Source organism: Scleropages formosus, chromosome 9, assembly GCF_900964775.1.
Source record: "Scleropages formosus chromosome 9, fSclFor1.1, whole genome shotgun sequence".
NCBI lineage: Eukaryota > Metazoa > Chordata > Actinopteri > Osteoglossiformes > Osteoglossidae > Scleropages > Scleropages formosus.
In genome coordinates this window covers 23,946,602-23,962,212 of record NC_041814.1, presented here as the reverse complement: position 1 = coordinate 23,962,212, position 15,611 = coordinate 23,946,602, and the positions used below count along the sequence as shown (strand labels likewise).

Here is a 15,611-nt window from a genome sequence, read left to right as displayed (position 1 = left end):
GGCCAGCGACGCCTTCGCCCTACGCCTTCCGTCAGGACAAACACTTTTAAAATGCCCTGGGAGTGATTTTAAACAATATGGTGCTGCTAAAATCAAACTAAGGCTTCTAAAAGTGGGCTTTACCCACCACACGTGTGTTTGTATGTGCAGGAATGCTTTTGTTCCACTGAGGGATGGAGCTGTAAATACTATTTTCATGGGAGGCACGTTGACTGACAGTTTTGACAAACAGTTTTAAATTTACCTGTCTGTCTATTAATGTAAATAGAAGATTATGGATAAATGTTATAATATTTAATGCTATATATTAAAAAATAAATGAGTGTTGGAGAGCTGAGGCAGCAGCTAGACTGCGGTTGCCAAGTGACGGAGCTGATCGTGCAGCGCTGCCGTTGGCGTGGGATCGACCGGAGCAGCTTTACCATGTAAGGAAGGGGCTAGGTGCAGGGGGATTAGCAGTGGCCCGAGTTGAGGACCTGGGACCGAGGGGCTAGAAAGGGCAGGTTGCGTTTCCTTGCGCAAAGTTCCTGAGACAAATATTACAGAGGTCCACGGTAATGTGTTCGAAAGAGATATAACCTCATAACTTGCTCCCCCTGAGGAAAACAGGAGCAGCAGGTGGCGTAGCGCTTAGAGCCGTCGCCAAGTAATTACTTATTACTTCTAATAATCCAAGGACTCTGGTTTAAATTCCACCTCCTATTATAGTACCGATGCTCCTCGTCTTACGATTTTTTTTCGACTTTACGATTGCGATCTGACGATAGACATGCACTACAAACCATACTTTGAATTTTGATTTTCTTCCCGGGCAAGCGATACGCGATGCGATACTCCCTTGCGATGCTGGGCAGCGGCAGCGATCCGCATCTCCCAGTCTGTTACGCAAAGGTGTGTACTAAATGCATTTTCGACTTACAATGCATTTCATGGAACGTAACCCAATCGTAAGTCAGGGACCACGTGTAATCTTTATTGAAGTAGTGACCCTGAACTGATGCAGTGAAAACTGACCCTGCTATATAAGTGGGTGAATCAGTGAAAGCAACAGTATAAAAAGATCATACTACAAGTCACCTTGGAGAAAAGTGTAGCTTAAATAAATCAATAATAATTTCAAAGACCTGTTGCTGTGAGCGCGATAAAAACACAGCTACAATACACTTCCAGTGAGATCCCGGAGGCTCTTTAAGTTGATAGGTGAGCAGTGTCCGATGAAATAATGTAAATGTTTTGTAGCAAATTATTAAATTCCCACCTCTTTGCGGACACCATTCTAAATTATGCTTGGCCAATCTCGGACTGTGTCGTCTCTGCGATACAAAATGTACCATCTGGAGGAAACGTAACACTGCAGACACAAGTGTACCTGATGCCTCTGGGCTACAGGTGGCGCAGCGGTTAATGGACTGCTCGACACGCAAAAGGGCCTCGCAGCCATACTGAGGATGTCAAGAAATTACTCTCAGATGGACATGGGAACATGGTAAACATGTAGACTCATTTCAGTTCGAAGAGTGCCCACTTTCTAACTGTAATTTCTGCTCTGAGTTTTGTTACTCACATTCTTAAGTGCAGCAAGTTAAACTACAGATGTTTTAACATTTAAACAACTGATAAAGCACTGGGTTCAGTATGTCTTCAATGTGTTTAAACATGTACAAAGCCTAAATCTTTAATGAAAACTTGAATTCCCAAGCTCTCATTCACCCTGGATTTTGAATAATGCCAAAGCCCTATGCATTTAAAGAAATCTGTAAAAAGATGTGTAACATGACTGGACTTTACCATGTCTAGGTCTAATATTAAACTTTTTTTTTTTTTTTAAATCTAGCTGTGCATTCTTGGCTTCTGCATGCCTGTGGTGACGTGACACTTTCTCACCCAAGCTGCAAGATCAGGCTAACAGGCAGGCAGTGATCCATCAAGGAGGAAAAGGAAGCGGTAATACAGGGGGTCTCCATGGCATCTCATTTCTGTGTATTCATATCCAGTTGATGCCTTGGTTCAAGGCAGCTTACCACACTAAATAAATTAGCTCCTTATTCACTCAAGTATCCATTCATAAACTGTACAGTGTAGAACAGCAAACACACACATACACAAAACAGGGAACGCAGAGTCAAACCCATGCAAACATGGGGAGAATACGTAAATTCCAGACGGACTGAGCTGGATTCAAACCCAAGTCCAAATTCACAGCCCAGGAACATGAGGTACTTACAGTACCACCGCTCCACCATGTCATCCCATCCCAGCAAAGTCCTTATTGAACAGATCTGTGACATCGGAGCCAATCTAACCAAGCTGGAGGGGGTAAAATGCTGACAATCGCAGTATCTCCCACCTCCCCACCCCCTGATACACACAGTATGTCAGGCTAAAAATTCCCCATGTGGAATGTGCCCTTAATGACCCCTCCAACCCTTGATAACACACTTCAATTATCAGCACCCTCCATGCAAGTCTGGCAAGCAGACAGTGAGCAGGTGACCGCTAGGTCCAAAAACGGTGCAAAGGGGGGGAAGGCTCTCCACAATGTGAAGGAAAATTCACGGTAAGATGAAAACTCAACGTAACACAAAAATGGAATGCCTGGACAATTGATGAACAAAATATTAATAGGTAGTGCAAATTTTAGTCAGGCAACACATAGTGCGGTGGTCACAACCATCAGTAACATTTCAAGGAGCTTCAATAAACGCGTCACCTATAGGAATTAACAACAGTTATAAATATTACCACAGTAAATGCAGTTACTAAGCAGAAGACTTCCTGTAGGCACTGAGACGAACACGGAGCTGGTCCCAGAATCTGTGAAACTCGGGACTGCAGGGGACATGCAGCCAACACGGCAGGGACCCTTCTGTCTGACCACCGTCTTCACTTCATTTGGCCATGATGTGCCTTTTTTCCCCTCTCCTGCAACTTTCTCATTACTACATTTCTATTTCGTTACAATACTGACAAGTATGACTTTTTTTTTTTGTTACATATTTTTTATAATTATTTGACGTTCTTAGTCCACCGGCTGCAGACTTGATATGTGCTGGGAAGGTGGTGACGCGAGCACACCACCAGCACGGGGTCAGGTCAAGGTTAGCGGCACCATTTCCCAGGAGCGCCTGCTGTTCTGTGCAGGATTCAGCCGAGTCGGCACCTCTCCGCCGAGCACTTCAGACCGATACAGCCTGATGGCTTGCACTCTTCTGGGATTCTTGCCTGCTTTCCAATGCGGACAATTACAGTGGCCCAAACCATGCGCCGGGAGCTGCTAAACGTTACCAAGGTGTTACACGTGGAGCTGGATTTACACGTAGGGCTCTGAGGATGATGCAAGGAGGGTGGTCTGGGAGCTGCTGGGGACCGGGAATTTTCTTCAGCCTGCAACTAGCGCTACAGGTTGAGCACAACAGTTAAAGTCAACTATTAAATGCAAAGGAAAAGCAAAACTATTAGTTCTCCAATAAGGGCCAAGATGTTGGGCCTGTAGCACTGGTGCCTCACAGCTCCTGGGCTGTGGGTTTAGAAATGGGTTTGAGCCCAGCTCTGTCAGCATACAGTTTGTGTGTTCTTCTCGTGTTGAACTGTACACCGCTTTAGAGAAAAAGTGCATGCTAAATGAATAAGCATAAATGAACGAAGGCGGCGTGGCGACATGTTCGCAGGAAGCAGCCAGCCGTACTTTTCCAAACAATATTTTCAAGGAACGCTTCTGTCCTGCAACAATTCACATGCACTTGACAGAATGAGAATGACAAGTCAAGAAATGGACTAAGCCCTGGAGAATCCACTCATCAAAGAACTCAGGGTTCAGTGTAAGGCTATAGGCTGTTAAGCACACAGAAATAAAAACAAATGGCAGGCTATACTGGTTCCCTCTTAGCAAATTAATAATTGGGCTATGTAGCCTGCGATTAGCGCTTAGCCCTGGCCCCAGCCTCCTGGCTATTCAATGCTAATGGAATTAGTGCTGTCCAGCATCTCACAACGCTGAGCCATTCAGAAAAAAAAGAAAGCCAGAGGTAAGAATAAAGAAGAAAATGGGTCAGCCAGGCCTCAAAATGAGTTAGTCGCCAGTTGACTACAACGTTTTCACAGCTGAGCGCTCACATCGAGATCATCAGCAAGGCGCAAGCTGGCGAATGGAAAGGAAGAGAAGACAATGATCTGGGATGGACAGATTAATGGATCTGCGTGGCATTTCTTCTTCTTCTTCATCACCACCCTCCTCGGAGGCAGACAGGTTTGAATGCACAGATAATGCAAATAAAAAATAACCAATTCTCAACCAAAATCGGAGGGTATCGGGCACTCCTGGGACGGCACGATACTCCACTAGCTAGTAAATATACATGTTTATACTGAATAAACATGTAAAAACACTTACATCTGCTTTTATTCACTTAGTTGATGCTCTCCCATTTATACAGCTGGGGAATATTTACTGTATCAATTAAGAGTAAGTATCTTGGATCAATGGCACTACATCAGGAAGGTTCCCAACCTGCATCCTTTGAGTCCAAGGGCAGTGGCTCTAACTACAATGCCATCTGCATAAAATATATGAGTATTTAACAGCTGTCTATAGCAGCAATCGAATACACCTGTTATGTCTGTCACAAACTTCTTGTAAATATGGTGTTAAGTCTTGAAAAAGACATTTACCTTTCCTGTTCCCCTGAGGAGCCATACAAAGTCACATCTTTTGCCATCACTCCCAGCAAGGTTACTGGGAAGTCCTCGTGGTTCCTATTTTTGCTATAAATCAAGATGTTCCGGCAAATTCCTTTTCTGACAGCCTCACCGCAGAGAGTTGCAGACATCCATTTTAGTCTTTCGCTTACCACAGTAATTTGACTGTACCAAGTTGAACTAACAGACACACACACACAAAAAAATGCAGTTTTATGTAACCGGACTCATCCCCCGAGAAGCTACTTGTTAGAGTCCCTGTTCTTGCACCTTTCTGAAAGGTAGGTCACACAAATAAGTGTATGACTTGTCATTCTGCGAGTTTCTTTGGGGCAAAAAGGCTTTACTATGAAACAAGGTGGCATTGTGAGCTGGCTGCGAACAAAGTCGCTAACAAAGTTGTGAGCAGCGCCTCTAACAAAACGGAGTCGGTAGCAATGTCACTAATGGGGCCGCCAACAGAACAGGGCTGCTAGCAAAGTCGCTAACAAAGTCACTAACAGGGCCGCTAATGGAACTCAGTTGTCAGCAAAGCCACTAATGCGGCTGCTAACAGAACAGAGTTGCTAGAAAAGCCGCTAACAGGGCCCCCAAGACAACAGAGTTGCTAGAAAAGCCGCTAACAGGGCCCCCAAGACAACAGAGTTGCTAGCAAAGTCGCTAACAGGGCCGCTAACAGAACAGAGTTGCTAGCAAAGTCGCTAACAGGGCCGCTAACAGAACAGAGTTGCCAGCAAAGCCACTAATGGGGCCGCTAACAGAACAGGGCTGCTAGCAAAACTGCTAAAAGGGCCCCCAAAACAGCAAAGTTGCTAGCAGAGGCAACTAACAAAACTAGCCTACTCATAGAAGTACAGCCAAAGCTACTAGTAGAAGGGGTACAAGCAAAGCTGCTAACACAACTGCTAGCGCAGCCATTAGCAAAATGAATGCATAAATGAATTAAAACCTGATCAGTCCCCAAAAGTAAAGTGCACTAAGTTTCAGCAGCAGCATACAACATACAGGCTGCAGCAAAGTTTGAATAAGTAAACATATTTAGACACAAGAAAGAACTGGGGTAAAATACATCAGTACAGAGGAAGCTCGGTACCACGAGAAGCGGTACAAGCGCAGGCGCTGGCAACAGTACAAGCGGAGCCAGTAGCACGTGCCCACGAAGAGCCGCTGCAGTTCATTACGCTGATCAGCTGCTCCCTAGCCCCAACCCCTGCACGTGCGCACATCATGATTTCCACAAGGGACGACGAGGCCCAACCCACGTAAATCCAGCTCGAGCGGAGCGTCGCAGCCCGGCAGCCAGGGTCCCGCCGGGGACCGAGCCCTGCAGCCGTGGGAAGGTCAGGCAATTTTGAGAATCACAAAAACAGGAACCCGGTAAAATGCATGTCTCCTTTTCTCCCTTTCTCTACTCTCCCGGCAAAGAAGCTAGTGGCATAAAAACGAAAATTCAATAGGTACTGCTTTGCCTTGCATAAACACAAAAGGTACTTAGTACTACCTCCCTTGCGCCCTAAAGAGCAAAGTTCAAATCTCCACCTTCTGCTATAATATCCCTGGTCAAGGTACCAACACTGAATTAATAAAGTAAAAATTACCCAGCTGTATAAATGGGTATATTACTGTAAGTCACCTTGGATAAAGGGATCAATTATGAATAAATGTAGAAGAAACAGAATTTAAAAGTGCTCCCCAAAGTCAGCAAATGACATGAAACTAACATGTTATTACAGTGATTTTAAAGAAATTTCTCAGAGAGCGTAGTGCAGAAAGGGGGTGGGGAAATTAACGGATAAACACTATGGGCTGCTTTGCGTGTTTGTGCGAGGGAGGGTGCGGAGACCTGAGCACGGATCTGTCCATGGTGGAGCTGAAACAGGAGCGGGCCTCCTCTGTCATGGAAGGAGACACTCAGTCTGGACTGGCCAGCGGATGGAGCACCCACCACGAGTCTGTTGCAGAACCTGCAGCCCTGTATCTCTCACTCTTGTGTACACACACCGAGTACTACGGGAGAGCGATGCTGCCAATTCTAGTATCCCGACACGTTGGGGGGTGGGGTAGAACACGGAGAAGCCACTTCAACCACTTCCTCAGTTTTGTTCATTGGGAATCGAGACACACCTCTCATTTACAGGATGGCGATACGCAGCACTTACAAAATCAAAGAAATGATGGCATCACTTGTCACCAGAGAGGACCAAGGCTGAAAGCAACACCTCCAAGACACCCTGACAAGGTCCCTCATGGAGAGTGAGCTTTGAGACTTTTGGTCTCAACTGCAGGTTCGAGTCGCTCCTCTGGCTGTAAAACCCAAATGAAATACTTAACTAAATAAATTTAAGTAGTTTAGCACAAAAGCGAAACAAGTCACTTTAGAAAAAGGCATTAGCTAAATTAATAAATAATAGTAATACTGATCACAATGATAATGTCAATCTGACTATTCAGAAGACTTAAAAGTCATATTTTACATTAAGACAATTATTAACTTGTTGCTCTTGACCGGAGGGTCTTACCTTTTCAAGGCCAAGGACCCCTTTAAAGATCTGATGAAAGCCAAGGACCCCTCCTGAAAAAAATGCCCATAAATAAAAAGATGAAAAAAAATATTGCACTGAAACTTGAATGCCTTCACGCAGAATTACGCCATCAAAATAAGCGTGGTAATACTATTTTAAACTTTTATTTAGTGTTACTTTCAATAGAAGCCCGCACTGAAGCCCAAAGACAAACCCCCCAGAGGCCCGTGGACCCCAGGTTATGAACCCCTGCTCTAGAGAACATGCCCCACTGTCCAAGACAGAAAATGAGCAAATACACAAAGTTAGTTAGGCGTGTCAACCTTCAGCCAGGCTAATGGGTAAATAGATTTTTGGTCAGTGGCTGTACTGCTGCTCCATGCAGAAATGCGGTGGTTGGGGGAGGGGTGGGGGGATGGGCAGTCGAGAGGAAGTAGAGAGAGAGAGAGAGAGAGAGAGACACAGAGGGAGAGGGAGGCAAGGATGGCTGGGCGTCGAGAACCTTCCTTTTGCCAGCCCTTCCTACAATTACCAACGAGTAATGGACCTAAAGTGGCCACCGGCCGCAGCCTGAAAAAAAACACACACACACACACACACACACACACACACACACACACCATTTACAGAAAGCCGATCGCAGTCATGAATGTTTTACGAGGGCAGCCTCTGGGAAAAGCAGGATAACAGGGCTGGCGAGGCTGCGAATGCCAGCCCCATATTTTAGTAAAAAATTAAAAAACTATTTGTATTAAAACGAAGTGATGAGGAATTTGTTAAATTGTGATTAACACGTGGCGATTCTGCAAGAAAAGATTTCATTCCAAAGTCTGTCCAATTTTTAATCATACAAGAGAGAGGTCATTGATTCCAAAGCTATATTTATATTATAAAAAGACTAATGAATACAAAATGTCACATAAAGGTTATACTTATGATAATTAGTACTGAAAAAAGTGATATGATGTACAGTTTAGATTAAGGCATTTGTATAGTAGATTATAATGAGAAACGGTGTCAACGGCAAATTCAACTTTAGGAGAGTAAGCTAAGGGGTAGATGAGGTGAACCGAGCAGGTTCTGTGCACATGTGGGAGCGGTCCATGACGGGGCGCAACTCCCGGTGGCACACCGGGGTCCCTCGGAACCACACAGCTGCTGAGCCCCTCCCCCAGCAAAGGCCCGAGCGGGATTTTACACAAAAGGAGCCCCATCCCTGTGAAGCACACAGCCAGCAAGAGTTCTCAACAAAAGCTCCACCACAATGGCCACCCCCTCCCCCACCTTGGTGACAGTCCCCTGCCCCTGGGGAAGGAGCGCCAGCCGGGTAGGACAGAGAGGTGAGGGGCGGGCGCTTCTGCCAGGACGCTCCCACGGCGCCATGTGGCCGTATCCTCTGACGTGACGAATTAGTCCTTACACCCCCCCCCCCCACATTGCCTCCTCTTAGATTAACAAAAAAAAAAAAGAAAGAAAAGAAAAGAAAAAAAAAAAAAAGAGGATTTCGAGGGCCGCTTATTGCATGTTCCCAGCGGTCTTTGGCACACATGTTGACATGCATGTGCTTTCAAGCCCTGCAGGAGGAAGCCTCGGCTAACTGTCGCATTTACTGGCGCCCAAACGGAGGGACTGAAAGTCCCACTACTTTGTGGCCTTCGTCCAACACGAGTCACACATGCCGTACCGAGGCGTTCCTACCAATTCGTTGCCGTGCCGATTGAGCACGAGCAGGTGAGACTTCAATACCGCACTGCTTTTCATACATACAGTAAATACAGTGAAAAGTGTGAGAATACTTGGACAACCTGGTCCATACTTGTATGGGACAAACTGAACAGAAGAGCCCCACCCACAGACTTCCTATCTTAATGCACCTTATAAGAACATGCTGTAAGACTGCACTGCATAGTGTACGATATGTGAGATACACACACAATGTCTGAAACCACTGGTCCGGAGCGAGATCGCGGTGAACCGGAGCCTAACCTGGCAACACAGGGTGTAAGACGGGAGGGGACACACCCAGGACGGGACGCCAGTCTGCCACAAGGCACCCCAAGCAGGACTTGAACCCCAGCCCCAGCAGAGAGCAGGACCCGGCAAAGCTTTTCTCTAAAGTGACTTCCAGTGTTTGTCTACCTACAATTACTTACCCATCTCTACAGCTGGATAATTTTACAGGAGCAGTTTAGGGTTAATGTCTTGCTCAAGGGTACTTGAGGTCGAGGGTCAAGCTGGAGGACCGATTCAAAACTGCAACTTTTGGGTCCAAATCAGCAGCTCTAACCACTACGCTGTCAGCTGTCCCCCCCCATTTAGACAATATGTCCTCTGGAGTGGACAAAAATGAATAGCTGGATCAAAGGATACGGTATAGAAATATATACTTCTTGTTGGCTCTAATGGAGAGTAATGTGACCTTCTTGAGAGGGTTGAGGCTAAAGATTTTTTATAGATAATCTTCACATAGCAGTCAGGGCCATAACTATCTCATTCTATTTAATCCCCATCAATACACACTATGTGCACTAGTAAACTGGACTGGCAGTAATAGTTTCACATTTACTTTTCTCCAAACAACAAATAATAATAAAAATTTACATTAATTTAAAATAATAATAAAAAAAAAAAAAAACCCTTTCACACCTTACCAAGCAGTCAACCAGGACAGAAGCTGGCACGTGGATACCAACCCACACGTGCCAACACCTTGCCACACCTAGCTAGCGGTCGAGCTGAAAACACCTCCTTCGGCCCCCTGTCGGACAAATGCTCCTCCTCAGGAGCCCATGAGGGATTAAGTTGTCGCTGGCCTCAATCTCGCAGCCGGCCTCTCTCGCGGCACACCGCAGATGCTTTTCGAGATCTGCCAGGGACCCCATAGCCTGACTGCAAACTTTAGTACATTGCAACCAACACCTGGCGCCAACTGGTAGCAGGGCATAGCGGCAGAGCTCCCATCATGCAGCCTGATCGACAGCGCCTGACAAGCAATGTGGAACTTCACGAGACGTCAGCCTCACATGTGGTCCAAAGTGGCCAATTCACAGCAAAACAACAAGAGTCATTTGAATAATTTATTATTACTACTACTACTACAACGACAATACGTTGGAACTTCTTTCCCATGTGATTTACACTGTTAAGCTCGCACGCCACTTACTATGATCTACCCATCTATACAGCTGGGTAATTTTAACTGGAGCAACCCAGGGTAGACACCATGATTATGGGTGCCACAGGAGGTGAGATATGAACCTGTTCCCTTCAAGTACAAGGCAGCAGCACTAACTACTAACCACTATGCCACCCCCTGGGGTAACTCACCCTCTTCTCTCTCTGCATCTCCTGCTCCATCCCAGCACTTGTTTCAGTTGAGGAACACGCCGTTCTGCAGTTAGCATGTGGACGTGGCCTTTGAACACAGCTACGAACACTTGGTAGGTAAAATTATGCCAAGCTCAGCCCCCCAGTCCAACCCTTGGTTCCCCACAGTGCTTGTTTCAGGGCAAGGACAGGGACAGACAAGAACCCAGACAGCGAGCATCCCAGCCAGACCGATCATCGTGATTGCTGCACACACACACACACACACACACACACACACACGCACGCACACACACACGCACGCACATGTAGAAAATGTGCTGAGCGTGGAGGCTCATACCACCTCCCTGCTTCTGTCCACCACGCTCGCAGACAGCTGATGGCCCCTGACACAAATCAGCGGTGTAACCGCTGATAAGATGGAGCTCCCCTTCCAAGCGCCACCATTCCTGCCCCCCAGGCAGAGAAAATTCCTCCAGCTGCTGACATGCAGCTTAGAAGAAAGGGGTTTCCTCTTTACTGGGGTAAAGGCCAAGACTTTAGCCGCACAGCAAAAAGCCAACAAAGTGTGGCGTCATGGTACGCCGTGTGATTTTTATGGGAGACGTTGCAGCCGCCCCGCTCAACGCTACGGCGCGAAGTGCGGACGCCACACACTCGGGGAATTAGTCAGTGCTCTTTCCATGCGATGGGGATGGTTGGCGCTCCGCCGCGGCACGCCGCTCTCACAGAAGACGTTTCCTTTCATCGGTCTCGGCTCAAATGCTGAAGGGAAATGATGTCACGACTCCCACATAACCACATGAAAAGACACCCATTCATCACACGGTACACACACACGGAGAGAAGAGCCTCCCTTCCCCGTCTGTAACGCACAGCAACTCTAGCGTATAGAGCACCCATATCAAAACCTGTCAACTTGTATCATCAAATATTTACAACAGCAGCCATAGTTAAGCAACTGTTCACGCCAAGAAAAACGAGCACTGCGGAGAAAATAACGACAATTATTATTAGTACTCATTTAGCTGACACTTCTCCACAGCAGCTTAACTGCATCAGAGTACCCTGACCAAGGGTTCAATAGCAGGAGGTGGAAGTCAAACCTGGGTTCTTTTGACCGCAAAGCAACGGCTCCAACCACTACGCCACCTGCTGGCCCTGGGATTACCAAATTCAACATAATTACATGCCGGTGGGGGGCGGGCGGGTTGGAGTGTTCCCGTGAAATAAGAGTGCACGCCTGTCTGGGAACTTGGTCACGGGTTCACGTCCCAGGAATGAGAAGCATTTGGCACTGTCGGAGCACTTCACCTGTGTTTATTCGGTAAACACTTGGCCGTGAAGGGCGGAAAGCGGCGCGGTTTAAGCTGCTCTGGAACAAAGGCGTGCAGCGAGTCCACACACGAACTGAAGTAATGACAGCAATAATAAAAAACAGTGATAAATATCAGCGCTAATAATAGCCGTGCTGGCGAAGCTGTGTATTCCCAGCGGAGATGAGCATCGGGCGAAGACGGACACTTCGCTTCCTGCACCTGTTTACTGCAACAGTGTGAAACACGGGGGACCGCTGAGCTCGGTTGGGGGGCAGCGGGTCTCTTGGGGCATCTGTTGGGGAGATGGAAGGGTGCACGGAACAGTTTGTTTCACGTGTTTTCAATCAACCACTGGTCCAAGAGCTGTTTGAGGAAATTAGGAAGTGTCGACAAATATGATCAATCTGTTCATGAAACGAGTCCAGGACTCGAGATCATTGGGCAACACAATGGTGGTATGCACGAGCCCCCCACACCCACCCCGTTCTCCACTCTTCCTGAGAACTTTTCTTCACCCTCCCCAAAACCCCAGAAACTAACTATTATGAAACGAATCTCCCCACCCTGACACACACACAAACAAATGAGAGGTTTTAATGAAACTTCACCGAAAGCACCGGTGCCACTAATAGGACGGTAAGAAAGTGAGAAGGGGGGGAACAACAACGATTTCTCTTCTCTGAAATGACTGTGAAAAACATCTGGCAGCTCTTTCTGAGAAGAGGTTCGGACACTGCCCGCGTGATGGGGCGATGTGGCACAGGTTTCAGTCCACCCTCGAGCCGCATGGCGGCATAGCGACCCCACCGTGGCAGGATAACAAGAGGCAGAACATGGGGGCAAAATCTCCAATACTATTAATAATTTTCATTTTTGCAACACAAGGGATCACGTGTAACTGACAATATTACACTGGGTGGAAAGGAGTGTGCGCATGCAAAAGCTGCTGAGATCGTTGGACTGCGCTCAAGAGGTGCTAGGCGAGGCGGGCGGGGCACAGCTTTGATTGTCACAGCACCCTGGGACTGGATCCTTTGCCATACAGCAGACAGGAACAGAGGGAGTTGTGTTTGCTGCAGAAATGGGAGGAGGTATGCGTGAACATACGTGCACATCAAGGTATGAAATCATTGAGTTCATTAGCACAAACACTCCAGCTGCCTGTAAAATAACTTCTAATACTAATATTAAAGGGTTCTCAATGTGCTTTAAAGGACCTCACCTGAAATTCACCCACACCGACAAGCTCACATCAAGGAATAAAGAGGGCAGCAGGTGGCGTAGTGATGGAAGCATCACCTTACAGTCACAAGGGGCCAGGTTGAGTGCCACCTCGTGTTGTCGTACCCTGGAGCAAGGACCATACCTTGAGGTGGAGCAGTAAGAATGTATTAAGGGATAAGTAATTGTGAACAGTAAATAGTTTTGTGTACAACGCTAGGAGTGTTAAGTCACCTTGGAGAAAAGCGACAGTTAAATGAATAAATGCAAAGAAAAATAATGCATGATGAACCACGTATTTCTGTAGGGCTCCTACAAAGTGTCTCTATAAGCCACACTAGTGGACAGCTGACCACATACAGTATTCGTTAAAGCAAATTCCTACCATTCCTACGAGAGGTGGAGGGTGTGAGGCACCGTGTCAGGAAGACCAGAAACCCTGAACATCCTGTTCTGGTTGTTGCAGGCTTTTATGCCAGCCCTCCCTGAAGTATGTTTCTTTCGTTTCCCTGGCATTTGGCTCATAGGTGGGATGGATGAATGGATGGATGGATGGATGAGAACTTTATTGATCCCAAAGGAAATTGCACAGGGGTGCACCGACTGAATCCGAGCCAACAATCAGCCCTCGAACTACACAAGGGCTTTCAGTGGAGCAAACCAAGAAGACTGACCTGACTAAACGTGAGCGCTAGAACGTCAGCCCCGCACATCAGTTTATGGAAAGGGAAAAGCTTACAACTCCCGGGGAAGGGAAATAAAAAGTCATTTTGTCAGCACAACTGTGGCTCAAAAGGCGCCGACAGCTCCTCGGGTGGACGGGGAATGGGAGCGTGAGCCGACTAGGATCGCGTCCCCTGCAGGGTGTTGGAGCTGCGTCTCGAGAGAACTCGATGTTTCCGGGGCTAGGAGGGTGAGGGACGCTGGAACGGTTCGACTTGGTTCCGTTGAAGGCCCTTGTGCCTCTCCAAAGGAGCCCGCTGGGGCCATGCATTACGCCCAGTAATGAAGAAGCTTATGTAGTGTGGCACACAAAAGGCGGGAAACGCCTCGGATCCGCCTTCCTCTGCTCCATCATACTCCGCACGGGGGGTCTGGCAATGAACCCCGCGGGGGGGTGCGCGCTATGGCAAACAGGCTAAAGATAGAAAGTGGAAACAGCCACCTCTGAGCGTGGGGGGGCACAGAAGACTAAAGAGGAGAAAAGAGTGTCACTCAAGCATTGTTTGCATATTAATAAGGCCCTACAGTCCTCAAGGCCCATCATCTCCTCTTGGGATATCGTTCAAAATTATTAGATGGTGGTGCGGAGTACGCCTTATTAATTACGCTCACCGAGTAATTAGGAGCGTTTCCTCTCTTCCTCTTGATCCCAGGATTAGCAGAATCGCTCCACTATGATCTAAAAATACAGGAGCTGCGAACACTCACGATCATGCTTGGAAGCCGCAGACCTCCGCGTGGAGGATGAAGGAATTTGCATGCAAATCCTTTAATTGACTTATTTACCCTAGTTTTGTCAATGCCAAAAAATAGCTATTCTCTCGTCTATTAATAACATCACACTGAAAAAAAGTCATTTTCAAACACTTAAAAGAGGGCTCGGGGAAATAGAGGAGAGAAAAAAAAAAAAAAGGTCTTATTCACATACTTTTTTCCCAGCTTCACAACTTTTGGGGAATGTTGTACAAGAATAAGAGTTTAAAAGAGAAAAGTAACGCGCAGCTCCGGTGAAAGCGCGTCTCATTGCATCAACACAGTCGCCGCAGATTTCTGCTAATGTATTTATTTATCTGACACTTTTCTCCAAAGTAACTTACCTTTTTTTTTTTTTTGGTCAACCCATTTATACAGCTGAATTTTTACTGGAGTAATTCAGGGAAGGTACCTGGCTCAAGGGTACTGCAGCAGGAAGTGGGATTCAAACCCAGCTCCATCAACTCCAAAGCCAACTTTATTCATGACACCACCTTCCACCAATTAAGTGTGACATTGTGCTGCAGTGGTACCCTGCACCATGTTTTACCTTGCAAGGTAAAAGTGTGAAGCACTTAATGTGACCGATGTAGAGGCCTGCTGCACGTTCATTAGCCTGTCGCTCGTCCTCCTGCTATAATGTACTAAACGAGTTTATACTAAATTCTACATCGTGACGAAAGTATGTTACATGATAGAAAGGTATTTAAAAAAAATAAATAATGGCAGAGTTTGCACAAGCGGGCGAGAGGAATCACAGGCGCGTCTCTTCTCGCTCCCCTGCACGGCCCTCTGAACGTAACCTGATCGGAGGCACAGGGCAGGGAGCGGGAGACGGCGTGGGGGAACGGGGCCCCTCGCTTGTGCCATCTGTAGGGCCTCTGCGAAGTTCCATTTGCCACCACGACCCGACAGAGGGTCAAAAGTTCGTTGGGTTGCTCGCTCTCTCTCTCTCGGCCAATCGGAGCCCCCACTCTCAAAGCCATTTTTGTCTGGCGCAGTCATATGACTACAGAGCGCAAATTCATTTATGACCAAGGATTCCGTTTCC

At 47.0% G+C, this 15,611-nt stretch overlaps 1 protein-coding gene across 10 annotated transcripts in view; it reads right to left on the bottom strand.

Annotated features, from left to right (window-relative positions):
• ncoa2 (nuclear receptor coactivator 2) overlaps nucleotides 1–15,611 on the bottom strand; it is a 76,089-nt gene that overhangs the window by 36,256 nt on the left and 24,222 nt on the right. For 4 of the 10 annotated variants that reach the window (XM_029254574.1, XM_029254583.1, XM_029254578.1 and 1 more), the window contains exon 2: nucleotides 7,215–7,267. The exons of 2 other annotated variants lie outside the window; for them this stretch is intronic. The gene's annotated coding sequence lies outside the window, so the exon portion shown is untranslated. Of the gene's footprint in view, nucleotides 1–6,854; nucleotides 7,000–7,214; nucleotides 7,268–13,085; nucleotides 13,108–15,611 lie in introns of those variants that run through there. 4 more of the 10 variants (XM_029254579.1, XM_029254576.1, XM_029254577.1 and 1 more) reach the window with 4 other exon arrangements.